Raw genomic sequence first — 12,746 nt, 5'->3', positions numbered from 1 at the left:
ATTTTCAGGTCTTGCCATAGATTTTAAAGTAGATTTAAGTAAAATATTTAGATCTACCACACAGGAACATTCCCTATCTTCTTGGTAAGCAACTCCACTGTAGATTTGGCCTCGTGTTTTAGGTTATTGACCTACTGAAAGATGAATTAATCTCCCAGTGTCTGGTGGAAAGCAGACTTTCCTCTAGGGTCTTGCCTGTGCTTAACTCCATTCCTTTTCTTTTTTATCCTGAAAAACTCCACAAGCATATCCATAACATGATGCAGCCACCACTATGCTTGAAAATATGAAGAGTGGTACTCAGTAATGTGTTGTATTTGCCCCAAACATAACACAAAGTGTTATGAAACAGCAATTCACAAAGTGAATTGCTTTGCCAGTATTACTTTAGTGCCTTGTTGCAAACACGATGCATCTTTTGGAAAGTTTTAATTGTGTACAGGCTTCCTTATTTTCACTCTGTTTCATTTAGGTTAGTATTGTGGACTAAATACAATGTTGTTGATCTATCCTCAGTTTTCTCCTATCATAGACATTAAACTCTGTAACTGTTTTAAAATCACCATTGGTGTCATGGTGAAATCCCTGAGCGGTTTCCTTCCTCTTCGGCAACTTAGTTAGGAAGGATGCCTGTGTCTTTGCAGTGACTGGGTGTATTGATACACCATCCAAAGTGTAATTAATAACTTCACCATGCTTAAAGGGATATTCGATGTCTGCTTTTTTATTTTTTACCAATCTACCAAAATGTTGATTATCTATAATCCAGGGGTTCCAAAAGGGTTTTTCGGTTGTCCCCATAGGTAGAACCTTTTTTTCTCATACTGTACCATCAAGTATTCTCACGGCTTGCAAACACCTTGTAAATTGCTGTAGTGTAGTGGTCTGAGCGGTGTGCTTTGCTGCTGAGTATTATGAGTTCACACCCAGTGCTGGGCAATTGATTTTCTTTTGTTTAGGTGAGCACCGAGGAAGGTATATACCGATGTTCTCAGGATCTTTTCAAATGTCCAAAATCAAAGTATATTCCTAGTGATCAGGCTGCTACAACAGCCCTAGAGTGCCATTCAGAGAACAATGGGAAATGCGTATCTATCATTCTCTCTTTCTACATCTCCCTCTTTCTTTCTCAGACTACACTCAACTAGAAAACCCAGAGGTTGAAAACAACACTAATGCATTAATAAACCCTGATAAAAACAACTCTTTCCATCCCACCTTCCTTCTCACCCTCCCCTCCATTTAATAGATTAGGTGATAAAAGAGCACATTCTATTATGAGAGTGTATGTACGTGTGTGTGGTTTGGTTTTACTATCATTGTGGGGACCAGAAGTCCTCACAAAAAAACGAGATTCAGACGAGTGGCGACATTTCACCGGTCCCCGCAAGGATTTTTTTTTCTTAGGCTTAGGGGTTAGATTTAAGGTTAGTGTTACAATTAGGGTTAGTGTTAGGGTATATGTTTAGGGTTATGAGTTAGGTTTAGTTTCAGGGTTAGGGTTTTGGGATTAAGGTTATGGTTAAGGGTTAGGTTTAGGGTTAAGGAAAATAGGATTTTGAATGGGAATATTATTTTTTGGTACCTACAAGTATAGTAAAACATACTTGTGTCCATGCTGGCTTCTGAGCTTAGTCTTCATGTCAGGTAGAAACCTTCAAATTACTCTTCCAAGTGGAGTCCGTCACTCAGTTATAAGTATCAAGGTTGTCACACAGACGCAGATATCCACGCACACACACCAAGCCAGATTCTGCTAGTCTCCATGGATGCATGTATATCTGCTCTCCCCATTGGCTGATTAACAGTGGCACATTGATTGGTTCAGATCAATGGGTTGCAGCACTGTTTCGAAAGACCGTACAGCCAACTTTTGGCCTAGCCTCTCTGCATCATATAATTACTATGATCACAACATTGTCAGTGTTTTGTCTGTCTTATATCTGTAGCTGTAGGTACAATAGGTCTGTGCAGGTTTCAGAGCACTGATGACTTGGCTGCCAAGGTGTGTGTGTGCAGGGCGTGGGGATAGCTAGTCAATTGCACAACTGAATGCATTCAACTAATGTGTCTTCCGCATTTAACCCAACCCCTCTGAATCAGAGAGGTACTGGGGGCTGCCTTAATCCATAAGAGTCTTAGCCGGGGAAGGGGTGGGGGTACTACTAACCTATATTGAATTGTTTTAGGAAGGTCATACCAAGGATATTTGGCTATTTGATTAGGAATTTTAAGACCCCTTATAGTACCAAAAATATATATTTTTAAAAACATATTTGATGAAAAACACGTTTTGGCCTTACCGCTATTAGCCCATACAAACACATTGAATAACAGATTCACTACATGGAACAAAAGAGTCCCCAAAACAATATACAAAAAGTTTGTTCTGAAGTGTCTGTCCAATATATGAGACATAAGAAAGACCCCTTATTTTTGTCACTAAACAGTACAGATACAATACCAGTCAAATGTTTGGACACAACCTACTAATTCAAGGGATTTTCTTTACATTTACATTACATTGTAGAATAATGGTGAAGACATCAAAACTATGAAATAACACATATGGAATCATGTAGTTACCAAAAAAGTGTAAAAACAAATCAAAATATATTTTTTGTTTGATATTCTTCAAATAGCCAACCGTTGCCTTTATGACAGCTTTGCACACTCTCGGCATTCTCTCAATCAGCTTCTTGAGGAATGCTTTTCCAAAAGTCTTGAAGGAGTTCCCACAAATGCTGAGCACTTGTTGGCTGCTTTTCCTTCACTCTGTGGTCCAAATCATCCCAAACCATCACAGTTTGGTTGAGGTCAGGTGATTGTAGAGGCTAGGTCATCTGATCTGATATTTTTTTACATTTAACCTTTTATTTAACTAGGCAAGTCAGTTAAGAACAAATTCTTATTTACAATGATGGCCTACCCCGGATGACGCTGGGCCAATTCTGTGCCGCTTTATGGGACTCCCAATCAAGGCCGGATGTGATACAGCCTGGATACGAAACAGGGACTATTGTGACACCACTTGCACTGATATGCAGTGCCTTAGACAGCTGCGCCACTCGGGAGCTCTGATGCAGCACTCCATCACTTCCCTTCTTGGTCAAATAGCTCTTACACAGCCTGGAGGTGTGCAGGGTCATTGTCCTGTTAAAAAACATTTGATAGACCTACTAATCAGAAACCAGATGGGATGGCGTATCGCTGCAGAATGCTCCTGGTAGCCATGCTGGTTAAGTGTGCCTTGAATTCTAAATAAATCACAGACAGTGTGGGGTGCTTTGCTGGTTGCACTATCACACCTCCTCCTCCATGCTTCACGGTGGGAACCACACATGCAGAGATTGTCACTCTGTTATAAAGGATTTGGAGACAGGCGCAGAAATACATCATCTGGGTTTTTAATACACCCAAAACAAACACATACAAAACACTGGGATGTACCCAAACAATAGAGCAAGGGTAAACCTCGTAGAACAACACGGCACGAGACCCGTAATAAACAATTCACAAAACACGCAGTACAGGTTGAGACAACGCATAGGTGCTCACACGAGCAACGGACATGGGAACAATAATCGACAGCCCAATGGGGAAACAAAAGGCAGATTTTTACAAACACAATCAGTGAGGAATTGGAGCCAGGTGTGCGTCATGACACAGTTCAGTGCAGCCTAGAAGGCTGGTGACGTCGACCTCCGGAACTGGGGAACAGAATGAGCAACAGTACCGGTGGCATCCGTGACAGAGATCATCCGTTCACCTGCTCTGCGTCTCACTACAACATGGTGGTTGGAACCAAAATTCTCAAATTTGGACTCATCAGACCAAATGACAGATTTTCACCGGTCTAATGTCCATTGCTAGTGTCTCTTGGCATTAGCAAGTGTTTCCTTCTTATTGGTGTCCTTTAGTAGTGGTTCCTTTGCAACTGTTCGACCATGAAGGCCTGATTCAAGCAGTCTTCTCCGAACAGTTGATGTTGAGATGTCTGTTAATTTAACTCTGTGAATTATTTATTTGGGCTGCAATTTTTGAGGCTGGTAAATCTAATGAAATTACCCCCTGGAGTAGTGGTAACTCTGGGTCTTCCTTTCCTGTAGCGGTCCTCATGAGAGCCAGTTTTATCATAGCGTTTGATAGTTTTTGCGAGTGCACTAAAGGAACTTTCAAAGTTCTAGAAATTTTCCGCATTAACTGACCTTCATGTAATGATGGACTGTCGTTTTTCTTTGCTTATTTGAGCTGTTCTTGCCATAATATGGACTTGGTCTTTTACAAATAGTGCTATCTTCTGTATACCACCAGTACCTTGTCACAACACAGCTGATTGGCTGAAATGCATTAAGAAGGAAAGAAATTCCACATATTAACTTTTAACAAGGCACACCTGTTAATTGAAATACATTCCAGATGACTACCTTATGAAGCTGGTTGAGAGAATGCCAAGATTGTGCAAAGCTGTCATGAAGACAAAGGGTGGCTACTTTAATCTCAAATATAAAATATATTTTGATTTGTTTAACACAATGCAGAAAATTGTAAAAATAAAGAAAAACCATTGAATGAGTAGGTGTGTCCAAACTTTTGGCTGGTACTGTATGCAGTGCATTTGAAAAATCTCTTACGTTCCAGCCTTATTCTAAAATGTATTAAATAGATAAAAATCGTCATCAATCTACACACAATATCCCATAATGACAAAGCGAAAACAGGTTTTTAGAAATGTCTATTAAATATTTAAAAATACTTATTTCTATAAGTATTCCGACCTTTTGCTATGAGACTCGAAATTGAGCTCAGGTGCATCCTGTTTCCATTGATCATTCGTGAGATGTTTCTACAACACGATTGGAGTTCACCTGTGGTAAATTTAATTGATTGGACATGTTTTAGGCACACACCTGTCTATATAAGGTCCCACAGTAGACAGTGCATGTCAGAGCAAAAACCAAGTCATGAGGTCGAAGGAATTTAAATAAATCAAATCCAAGTTTATTTGTCACGTGCGCTGAATGCAACAGGTTTAGATCTTACAGTGAAATGCTTACTTACAGGCTATAACCAATAGTGCAAAAAAGTTATTAGGTGAACAATAGGTAAGTAAAAAAATAAAAACAACAATGATAAGACATTGAAAAATAACAGTGGCGGGGCTATATACAGTAGTGGGGCTATATACAGTAGTGGGGCTATATACAGTAGTGGGGCTATCAAAGTAGCTAGGCTACATACAGACACCGGTTAGTCAGTCTGATTGAGGTAGTATGTAAATGTAGATATGGTTAAAGTGACTATGCATATATGATAGACAGAGAGTAGCAGTAGCGTAAAAGAGGGGTTGGTGGGTTGTGGGTGGCGGGACACAATGCAGATAGCCCGGTTAGCCAATGTGCGGGAGCACTGGTTGGTCAGGCCAATTGAGGTAGTATGTACATGAATGTATAGTTAAAGTGACTATGCATATATATGATAAACAGAGAGGCAGCTTAGCCCCAGTGATGTACTGGGCCGTACACACTACCCTATGTAGTGCCTAGCGGTCAGAGGCCGAGCAATTACCGTACCAGGCAGTGAGGCAACCACCCACAACCCATGCTCCTAGCTCCAAGACAGGATTGTGTCGAGGCACAGATCTGGGGAAGGGTACCAACAAAGTCTGCAGCGTTGAAGGTCCCCAAGAACACAGTGGCCTCCGTCATTCTTAAATGGAAGAAATTTAGAACCACAAAGACTCTTCCTAGAGCTGGTCTAGGTCAGGGAGGTGACCAAGAATCTAATGGTCACTCTGACAGAGATCCAGAGTTTCTCTGTGGAGATGGAAAAACCTTCCAGAAGGACAACCATCTCTGCAGCACTCCACCAATCAGGCCTTTAAGGTAGATTGGCCAGACAGAAGCCACTCCTCAGTAAAGGGCAGTAGACAGCCCGTTTGAAGTTTGCCAAAAGGCACCTTAAGACTTTCAGACCATGAGACACAACATTCTCTGGTCAGATGAAACCAAGATTGAGCTCTTTGACCTGAATTCCAAGTGTCATGTCTGGAGGAAATCTGGCACCATCCCTATGGTGAAAACATTACCACATCATCATGCTGTGGTAATGTTTTATAGAGGCAGGGACTGGGAGACGAGTCAAGATCGAAGGAAAGATGAACGGAGCAAAGTACACAGCCTAGACAACGCAGTAGTGGGTTCGGGACAAGTCTCTGAATGTCCTTGAGTGGCCCAGCCAGACCCCGGACTTGAACCCAATTGAACATCTCTGGAGAGACCTGAAAATAGCTGTCCAGTGACGCTCCCCATCCAACCTGACAGAGCTTGAGAGTATCTGCAGAGAAGAAGGTGTGCAAGCATTTAGCGTCATACACAAGAAGACTCGAGACTGTAAATGTTGCCAAAGGTGCTTCAACAAAGTAGTAAAGGTGCTGAATACTTATGTAAATGTGATATTTCATTTCTCTACATTTTTTAATACATATATCTCTAGCTTAAGCTGGTCGATTTTTATATGATGCTGAATAGTTTTTTTTATAGGGGCTAGGTCATCAACCTTAGGGGGTTAATCAACGTCGTCAGCGCCTGGGAGCAGTTGGTGGTTAATTGCCTTGCTCATGGGCAAAATGGCATATTGTTCCACATTGCTGGCTTTGTGATTCGAACCAGCAACCTTCAGGTTACTGGCTCAATGCTCTTAACCACTAGGCTACCTGCCACTGTGTGTGTGTGTGTGCGTGTGCGTGCGTGCGTGCGTGTGTGCGTGGTATTTCCACTCTAATGAGAGTGAGTTGGTAGAGGGAGTCTCGTTTCCATGGTACCAGCTCATGATCCTGATAGAATGCAAAGTAATTAGCAACACTTGATGAATGTGTCTGTTTACCACTGCATGATAATAGTCAAGGCCAGGTGTGTGTGTGGGTAATCAGTCTGTGTGCGTGCGTTTGTCTAACCCCTATCTGTCTCCCTCTACCAGATCAACACCAGGGTGAATAACACAGCGTGTTTTGACCACCTGGTCCAGGCCAACGTGAGGAATAAGAAGATCCTGAAGGATGCGATTCAGAACATCTCTGCTAAAGGCATCACCAACTACACCAAGGGATTTGAGTTTGCCTTCGAACAGCTCTATGCAGTAAGAGGCTCTATGCTCTGTTCATAACACTGTAGTAATAACAGATGTACAGTATAACGACAGCCCTGCTCCTTGTTATTTTACTTTGATTCTTCAGGAACATACCGCACTTCATTTAAAATGTACATTCTGTTACCTTTGAGCTCTGCTCTTTCTCGTATGATAGATCATTGTCAGACACTGACCTCTGCTGCAGAACTGAGCCATTACCGCTAGATGGGCATGCTGCAAAGTTAAAATTGTCTATATTGTAAAAATGTTTGAAAACTAAAATGTGCTTTTTGATCTTAATTTAAGGGTTAGCAGTGTGTATAAAGTTAGGGTTAATGTTAGGATTAGGTTTAAAAATCTGATTATATGACTTTGTGGCTGTGCCAGCTGGTGACCACTCTGCAGTTATGACTCCAGGGCAAGTTTCATGACAATAAACGCCAACCTGTGTGTTCAACCCTCCTCCATTCTTTTAAAACCCTGATTTTTGTCATCATCTTCTTAATCCTTGATTACAGGATTTGGTGGTGGGGTGTTAGGATGGGGGTTAGCAACCCCTGTTCTCTACCTTGTGTGATTTGTCTGTGCAGACTAACATCACTAGAGCCAATTGTAACAAGATCATCATGCTGTTCACTGACGGAGGAGAGGAGAGAGCATCGGCCATACTTCAGGAATACAACTCTGACAAGAAGGTACAGTTGAAAGCACACACACTTTAATGTATAATCCACCTAGTCGGTGACCCTTCTAGTAAACACAGAGTAATGGGTTGGAACAAGAGGAAATTGTCTGATTGCTGAACCTATGGTTTATACAGGCGGAGGGCAGATGATTATTACAAATGCACACCCACACACACACACACACAACCCTAAACCTTAACCCGAGCTCTTAAACCTAACACTAATTCTAACCTTAACCCTAAACCCCCTAGAAATAGCGTTTTGACCTTGTGGGAACTAACAAGCAGATATGAAGTGTGGTGATAACTCTACCAAAGCTAAAGCTGTTCTCGCTGCTCAGCACATAGAAAGGAAATGGGTATGATGGGGGTAGACAGAGCATGGTAACACCACCCCCAGGTCTTCACAAAACAACCCACTGTGTGCAATGTAACAGTAACCCACCCACGAGCAAGATTTAACGTTCTATGGCTCATAATAACCCCACAGTGTCTTGGTTCATACAATACCTAACTATGGTTGATTTAAATTCCATCACACAACATATGGTTCAATGTGGATGTTGCTATAACAGATTCATATGTTCCTGTGGTCTAGGTGCGTATCTTCACCTTCTCAGTAGGTCAGCACAACTATGATAAAGGTCCAGTCCAGTGGATGGCCTGCGCTAATAAAGGTATGTTGTTGTTGTTGTTTGTAATATTGAAGCACTGCTACAGCTGTGTATGATTTGAGGTCCATTTTGGTCAACTAATATAGTTAATATCCTGATTTTAGCCCATTCTCTGTTTCTCCCAGGATACTTCTATGAGATTCCCTCAATTGGAGCCATACGCATCAACACTCAAGTGAGAAGCAATGTGCATGAACATGTGTGTGTGTTTAATGTTGTCCCAGACGTGTGTCTGTGGTTGACTTTGTCTTTAAGGTGTGTATTTGAAGGAGAGTATGTGTGTGTTTTCTAGGAGTACCTGGATGTACTGGGCAGACCCATGGTTTTAGCTGACCAGCTGGCCAAGCAGGTCCAGTGGACTAATGTCTACCTCGACGCTCTGGTATGACATCACTTCCTCCTATCCCACAATGCACCTCACCAAAATCTACCTCTACGCTGGAGGCTTCTGAAAACCAACAACGATGACTTTAATTTAGCTTTCTTTGTCTGTGTGTGTGTTAGGAGCTAGGTCTGGTCATCACAGGAACCCTACCTGTCTTCAACAAGACCAAGTATAAAGATGAATTGGGCATAGAGGTAATCCACATACACAACCAGGAAAACAAACTCTTTACATTTACACAGATGCTCTTTCCCAGAATGACTTACAGTAGTGAGTGCATCATTTTTTTTTACTGGTCCTGCATGGGAATCAAACCCACATCCCTACCATTGCAAGCACCATGCTCTACCAACTGGGTCTCATGGGACTATTTTCAGATAATCCCATCCCAGCGTTAGACACCAATATCCTCTAAATCAGCACGACTCTTACTATTCAGACTGTGATTTGACATTTTAATGTTGAACTCCTCTTTCCCTCTCTCTCAGATTCAGAACCAGTTGATCCTAGGGGTGATGGGGATTGACGTGTCACTAGATGACATCAAGAAGCTCACACCGCGCTACACTGTGAGTGACACACACACTAACACACCAGAACACTCCTTGTTCTCTTACTTCAGTCTCAGCGTTACCTGTGACAGCCCTACCCTCTCTCACATCAATTCAATCATCTTGATGATACTTTAATAATCCAGAACAGTGATGTATTGAGAAGACATGGTGTACAGCCTATGATCAACTGTCTCCTCCAACCCTCTCTGTACCTCTGTTTCTTAGATCGGACCTAATGGATATTATTTTGCCATCGACCCCAACGGATATGTGCTGCTACACCCCAACCTCCAACCTAAGGTATGTTCTATTCTGTTAACACGTTTTACAATCCCAACTCACACAGAGTAGACTGAGGATCCTGAGGTGCTGCTATGACTACTGTGGATCTTATGCATGTTCATATGAACACACACATGATCGTAGCGGTGTATCTAGCCACAAGGCCACCATGATGGTCCTGACCCACCTTTAGAGAAACACAACCCACTGCTCCTCCCAACCTCTTCTATTTCTCCTCCCCTTTCTTTTCCTCCTCTCCTGACCTCCTCCTCCTCTCCTGACCTCCACCTCAACACCCGCAGGCCAGGTCTTGACAGGCTACATATGGCCATGTGTGGCCCAGGACCAGGCTCTCTTTTGGGGCATGTTGTGTTCAGAGGGGGGCCTCTCTGATTCTGAGTTTTAGTTCTCATGGGACACATGTTCACATCTCATCCAGCCCCAGCCTATACTATGTTCTGCTATAGTAGAGGCTAATCAAAATGGATACACACTCATGGATCTAATCTATACATACACACACACAGGCACTGACCAACACACAGCATACACATGGTGTGCATGCGTGTGTGTGAAGGCATGCTGCCTCTTTCAAAGGGAACCAGTTGAAAGTGACTGGGGATAGAGTGTTGTATACGTTTCCTATGAAAGAACCATCTGTGTGAGTGTGTCAGTCAGGTTTTGGAGCAGGCTTCACATTACAGAGGGGATCAGAGATGAATGCCATCAGAAGGCCTTGGTCTGACTAATGTGATTTGAACCATGCTGATATAGTAGCCAGGTCACCCCATGACACAAGTCATTATTCGACGTCCACCCACGTCTGAGGACGTAAAGCGATGATGTGGAAACCGGCCACGGGGGGCAACAGTGAGCACTGTTACCTTCAAGTATTTTCCGGTTTTTCCATAAGAATCTGCCTCTTTCTCCAAAGGTTGCAAGTTGAAATCATGCGATAGAAAGTTATTTTTATTTTAAGCCTATCCAAAACCTTAACCCTTACCTTAACCATTTGGAGTTAATGCCTAACCTTAAGATTTCACAGTTAATGCGTAAACTTAACCATGACCTTAAAACTTAACCTTAAAAACTTTGAGAAACATAAATTAACATCTAATTCTGATGTGTAACTGAGAGCAAGTTGGATATCAGGGTAGCCTAGTGGTTAGAGCGTTGGACTAGTAACCGAAAGGTTGCAAGTTCGAATCCCCGAGCTGACAAGGTACAAATCTGTCGTTCTGCCCCTGAACAGGTAGTTAACCCACTGTTCCTAGGCCGTCATTGAAAATAAGAATTTGTTCTTAACTGACTTGCCTAGTAAAGTAAAGGTAAAAAAAAATACACTGAGTATACAATCATTAAGAACATCTGCTCTTTCCATAACAGACTGACCAGTTGAATCCAGGTGAAAGATATGATCCCTTATTGATGTCACTTGTTATTTCCACTCCAATCAGTGTAGATGAAGGGGAAGAAACAGGTCAAAGAAGGATTGTAAAGCCTTGAGACAAATGATACATGGATTGTGTATGTCTGCCATTCAGATGGGCAAGACAAAATATTGAAGTGCCTTTGAACGGCGTATGGTAGTAGGTGTCAGGCACACTGGTTTGTGTCAAGAACTGCAATGTTTCTGGGTTTTTCACACTCAACCGTTTCCCATGTGTATCAAGGAAACCTGTGGGAAGCATTGGAGTCAACATGGGCCATCATCCCAGTGGAACGCTTTCGACACCTCATCCATGCATCGATGCATGGAAGCTGTTCTGCGGGCAATGTTAGGAAGGTATTCCTAATGTTTGGTATAATCAGTGTATGCTACAGACTACCCATACAAGCGGGGCACATGCAAACCTTTGTTGAAGGTTGCAATATTCATGGTTTGATTCCTGCCTGGCCACATATGATTAAGTGTTTATTCTATTTAGATAAACGGCCTGGCCTATGAATTCATATTATTATCAAATGTAGAATAATATGTCTCTCACTGAAATAGTCCCTGCATCACTCTCATTTCAGTATGTGTCTGTTAGAAAAGGATCTGTAACTGCAAGACAAGACTCAGTAAGCCATGTGCCATCACTCTCCATGAGGTGACAATAGGACCGAGAGAGTAGATGTACTACACAGAAGGTTGGTGGCACCTTAATTGGGGAGGATGGGCTTGTGGTAATGGCTGGAGTGGAATGGTATCAAATATGGTTTCCATGTGTTTCATGCCATTCCATTTGCTTTGTTCCAGCCATTATTATGAGCCGACCTCCCCTCAGCAGCCTCCACTGATGTACTGTAGTAGAATATAGTATAGACTTAGATTATTAGCCCTTAGGTGCTGATCTTTAACTGTAAGACCATTGAGTAGAGTGTGTGTGTACAGTAAAATGTGGTCAAGTGTTTGGTATTTTCTGATGCTATAGCCCTATGAGCAGCATGCCCCTACATTCCAGGAGGAATAGATTCGAATAGTGACTAGTACGTATTAGTTAGTTACTAACCTCCAGTAAACTAACGTCACATAATTAGCTCAATGTTTCACACTGTTTATTTAGACTCTCAGATTCTCTATGTAACGGGTTCTTTCCTCTAATCCATCTGTCCTGCTGTTATTATGTTATGTAAGTGACTAGAGACGTTTGGGTGTGCGGTTATGTGTGTGTGCGGTTATGTGAGAGGGAGTGGGAGAGAGAGAAGGGTGGGTCCTTGAGGAAATGATAGATGTTGTAGATAAGGCAGTTCGTTTCCTCTGATGAGTTAAGTCATTGGAGCTAGAGCTGTCTGGCAGAGAGAAGCAGTGACTAAACTAACACATGATGACATGACCAGGGTTATAGCAGGTCCTTCCTTTGTACTGCTGCAGGTTTGCCTTTCTCCCTGGATCAATTCTTGAAACTGTATTTCCTATTTATATTCACACCATATGCTTTTTAAATGATGTCCATTATCCAGTGAAAGGGTAGGAGTATTTTCTCATGGACCCCTGTGCTGTCTATGGTCTCTCCTATGGGGGCCCACCCTGAAACACACACCCTGTCAATCTT

General features: G+C 42.3%; 1 pseudogene; it reads left to right on the top strand.

The window, feature by feature from the left end:
- LOC135524345 (voltage-dependent calcium channel subunit alpha-2/delta-1-like) overlaps nucleotides 1-12,746 on the top strand; it is a 110,314-nt pseudogene that overhangs the window by 49,347 nt on the left and 48,221 nt on the right.

Source organism: Oncorhynchus masou, chromosome 31, assembly GCF_036934945.1.
Source record: "Oncorhynchus masou masou isolate Uvic2021 chromosome 31, UVic_Omas_1.1, whole genome shotgun sequence".
NCBI lineage: Eukaryota > Metazoa > Chordata > Actinopteri > Salmoniformes > Salmonidae > Oncorhynchus > Oncorhynchus masou.
Note: the sequence above shows the minus strand (reverse complement) of the source record. Positions and strands in the feature narration are given on the sequence as shown.